The sequence below is a fragment of the Sciurus carolinensis genome, unplaced genomic scaffold (assembly GCF_902686445.1).
Source record: "Sciurus carolinensis unplaced genomic scaffold, mSciCar1.2, whole genome shotgun sequence".
In the NCBI taxonomy this organism is placed as follows: Eukaryota; Metazoa; Chordata; class Mammalia; order Rodentia; family Sciuridae; genus Sciurus; species Sciurus carolinensis.
This window is the reverse complement of record NW_025920214.1, coordinates 353,226-357,876: the sequence shown is the minus strand read 5'-3', so window position 1 is coordinate 357,876 and position 4,651 is coordinate 353,226. Positions and strand designations below refer to the sequence as shown.

At 37.8% G+C, this 4,651-nt stretch overlaps 1 pseudogene; it reads right to left on the bottom strand.

Annotated features, from left to right (window-relative positions):
* Positions 1-1,192: 1,192 nt before the first annotated feature.
* On the bottom strand, positions 1,193-1,602 carry LOC124975127 (39S ribosomal protein L42, mitochondrial-like; annotated as a pseudogene).
* Between the last annotated feature and the right edge of the window lie 3,049 nt (positions 1,603-4,651).

Sequence of the window (4,651 nt, the reverse complement as noted above, 5' to 3'; positions counted from 1 at the left end):
GTCTTTATTACGTTCTGCATTATTATTGACAAAGCAAGGGGTAAAATATCTCAGTCCCTATAAAGCTGTTACCATGTTGTAATTTCCTCTAGAGAGCACCAATCCTCTCCAGAGTGCTCCCCTCCATGGAATGTTTCATTCTGGAGTGTGGTCTCCAGTCTCCTCTCTGTGTCCTCCTGATGATAAGTTTCTTCCATTAAGGCTAGTACATCTCATGATTTGAAGCACCTGTAAAGACAGCAGTCACCTTCAGAGTCCTGTATTGGGCGGAGCTTTAGGCTTCTTTGCATGTGTTCACTTGAAGTAACACTAGCTAGTTCAGGTCAAGGGATTGGAACATAACTCTGGAGATGGGAATAGAATGATGACACCTGCAACATCATAAATGTCACAACAGCAAAGGCTTTTTGCAGAGAGGCATCAAGCAGATCGTGCTTGCAAAGGCTTCTCCTCCATCTTCCAGGCTTGTCTCTGCCTCATCTACTTGCTTACAGGTCTCCACAGATGAGGATATCCTCACATATCCGAGTATCTCAAACCCTCAACCTAGCTACAGGGAGCTCTGCCCACTATAACATATTATAGATTTAGTGGTAGTCCATCCTCATTTCAGAGACACACCCCCTCTTTTCTATTCAGATGTACTGATCTTACAAATTCCAGTGTCTACCTGTTGTGTGAACCACAATTTTGGCTGTCCTCCTTCATCAGGCAGCTTGGTGCCTTTGTCTCCAAAGGTCAGCTGTAATGGTGTGAATTCACTCAAATACTGCTGCTATTGCTCAGTCAGGTCAGTGAGGCACAGGGGAAGAGTGCAAAAAGTGTATTGTGCAGCACAGCAATGAACAATGGCATGCCAGACTGACACAGAGGTGTCCTTTTTTTTCTCAGAAGAAGCATGCATATTTTGTTATATAATAATAATGTTTGCCTGATGATGTAAAAATACTCATACTAGATAAATAAAAATAAGTGGTAGCCTTTAACTTCTCAAAAGAAAAATAAGATGAACTAGTTTCTCTAAATAAAAATGTACAGTCCAGAATTAATAAATACATATCTAACATGAAAATACATTTTATTATTTTACCACATAACATATTAGTGAATATATCAGATTACATTTTCTCAAATGACAAATGAGGCAGACACTGGATTACATTTTTCTTTGATTTTCCCAAGAATCTCAATATCATCTGTCTTTTGGAGGATTTGGATTCTTACAACTTCTGTGACACTGTCCATGATGATATCAATGATGCTTAGTACTAAAGAACCTTTTGCTAAGTTTTTCTATCATTGGTCTTTGCTCAAGGCATTCACATTTTTCTTCTAATCTGGATTTTAGCACCAGATCACGTGTTTCTTCAATATTGTGCACAGGATCTGACTGAGGGATAGATTGTTTTTGTTCATATGGGATATCCACAGATAGGTGGTAGCATACTATTGTCCTGCCATTAAATGTCAAAGCAAGCTCTACTTTTACTTCTCTTCATCTGAAAGAGAAGAAACACCAGATAAAGCTTTGTTTTGCACTGGAAGTAAATGCTTCAGGAAAGTTCTTTTTGATATGACCCTTATTAATGCTGTTGCTGCCATGATGATATGATGAAAGATGTTCTGAAGAGCGACCACCTTTAAGTCTACTTCTAGGTACACCACTATTTATTCAAGGAAATCTCCATGATGCCTGATACACAGAGGCATTCTAACAATCAAGTTCCAATGCTATAGCTGCATAGGATTTTTTTTTTTTTTTACCAGTTGACTGTTTTACTGACTGGATAGACTCAGCACTAATTTCTTGTTCTCCAACAAAATCCCATCCTCCTCATGTGTTGTAGTGAGTTCTGATTTGGGGACTGAGCACATACAAAATCATGACCACAAGATGGCGGTAGAACACAACAAACTTCATTTGGGAGGTACTTTGACAAGTTGCTAGGTAGAAGTTTCTGGGATCAGGTAATCCTCCACCAAGGACAGCAGGGGGACACCACTCAGAAGGGAAAGAAGGCAACACCTAGGGAAGAAGGGAATGGGAGAGGGCCTCTGTTCACTCCATCTGAGAACAAAACCATTATTTTGTTCTCAAAGTGCTAACCATCCTTCATTCAGCCCCCATTGAGTATGAGCCAGGGGCATTTTGGAGGGTGGGGGAATTGACTCTCTAGTAGGGTCAGGTTTAGCTCAAACCTGTAGACATCATTTTTTAAATTTCTCTTTTGATTTTTTACAGACTGCATTTTGATTCATTGTACACAAATGGGGTAAATCATTTTGTTTCTATGGTTGTACACGATGTAGATTCATACCATTCATGTAATCGTACATTTACATAGGGTAATGAGGTCTGTCTCATTCCACCATTGTTCATATCTCTCTCCCTATCATTTCCTTCTACATATTCTAAAGTTCCCCCATTATTCTCTCATTCCCCACCCCCACACTCCATTATGTATCATTCTCCACTTATCAGGGAACACATTCAGCATTTGGTTTTTTGGGCTTGGCTTATTTCACTTAGCATGATATTCTCCAATTACATTCATTTATTTGCAAACACCATAATATTATTATTCTTTATGGCTGAATAGTATTCCATTGTTTATATATACCAGACTTTCTTTATCCATTCATTTATTGAAGGGCATCTAGGTTGGTTCCACAATCTAGCTATTGTGAACTGAGCTGCTATAAACAGTGATGTGGCTGTGTTACTGTAGTTTGCTGATTTTAAGTCTTTTGGGTATAAACCAAGGAGTGGAATAACGGGATCAAAAGGTGGGTCCATTCCAAGTTTTCTGAGGATTCTCCATACTGCTTTCCAGAGTGGTTGGACCAATTTGCAACTCTGCCAGCAATGTAAAAGTGTGCCTAATTCCTCACATCCACGCCAACATCTATTATTGTTTGTGTTCTTGAAAATAGCCATTCTAATTGGAGTAAGATGAAATCTTAGAGTTGTCTTAATATGAATTTCTCTAACTACTAGAGATTTTGAATACTTTTTCATATATTTATTAATTGCCTGTGTGTCTTCTTCTGTAAAGTGTCTGTCCAGTTCCTTGACCCATTTATTGATTGCGTTCTTTGTGTTTTTGGTGTAAAGATTTGTAAGTTCTTTATAAATTTTGGAGATAAGATGTGGAAAAGATTTTCTCCCACTCTGTAGGCTCTCTCTTCACATTCTTGATTGTATCCTTTGCTGAGAAAAGCTTTTTAGTCTGAGTCCATTCCATTTATTGATTCTTGCTTTGATTTCTTGTGCTTTGGGAGTCTTGTTGAGGAAGTCTGATCCTAAGCCAACATGATGAAGATTCGGGCCTACTTTGTCTTCTATTAGGTGCAGGGTCTCTGGTCTCATTCCTATGTCCTTGATCCATGTCAGTTGAGATGTGTGCAGGGTGAGAGATAGAGGTTTAATTTCATTTTACTGCAAATGGATTTCCAGTTTTGCCAGCACCATTCATTGAATTTGTTGAACAGGCTATCTTTTCTCCATTGTATGTTTTTGGTTCCTTTGTTTAGTGTGAGGTGACTGTATTTATGTGTTTTTTTCCTCTGTGTCTTCTATTCTGTACCATTGGTCTGCCTGTCTATTTTGGTGCCAATACCATGCTGTTTTTGTTACTATTGCTCTGTAAGTATAGTTTAATGACTGGCATTGTGATACCTCCTGTTTCACTTTTTCTACTCAGGATTGTTTTGGCTATTTGAGGTCTCTTGTTCTTCCAGATGAAGTTCATGATTGCTTTCTCTATTTCTATGAGGAATGTCATTGGGATTTTAATTGGAATTGCATTGAATCTGTATAGCACCTTTGGTGGAATGGCCATTTTGACAATGTTAATTCTGCCTATCCAAGAACATGGGAGATAATTCCATCTTCAAAGGTTTTCTTCAATTTCTTTCTTTAATGTCCTGTAGTTTTCATTGTGGAGGTCTTTCACCTCTTTTGTTAGATTAATTCCCAAGTATTTTTTTTTTTGAGGCTACTGTGAATGGAGTGGTTTTCCCAATTTCTCTTTCAGAGGATTCATCACTTATGAATAGAAATGCATTAGATTTATGCATATTGATTTTATGTCCTGCTGCTTTGCTGAATGCATTTATTAGTTCTAGAAGTTTTCTAGTGGGGTTTTTTGGATTTTATAAATATAGGAACATGTCCTCAGCAAAGAGTGACAGTTTTAGTTCTTCTTTTCCTATTTGTATCCCTTTAATTTTCTTTGTTCTGTCTAATTGCTCTGGCAAGTGTCTCAAGTATGATGTTGAATAGAAGTGGAGAAAGAGGGTATCCCTGACTTGTTCCAGATTTTAGAGGGAATGCTTTCAGTTTTTCTCCATTAAGAATGATGTTGACTGTGGGCTTAGCATAGATAGCCTTTACAATGTTGAGGTATGTTCCTCCTATTCCTATTTTTTTCTAGTGTTTTAAGCATGAAGGCGTGCTGTATTCTATCAAACAGTTTCTCAGCATCTATTGAAATAATCATGTGATTCTTAACTTTAAGCCTATTGATGTGATGAATTACATCCATTGATTTCTGGATGTTGAACCAACCTTGCATTCCTGGGATAAACCCCACTTGATTGTTGTGCACTATCTTTTTAATATATTTTTGTGCAATTTGCCAGTGTTTTG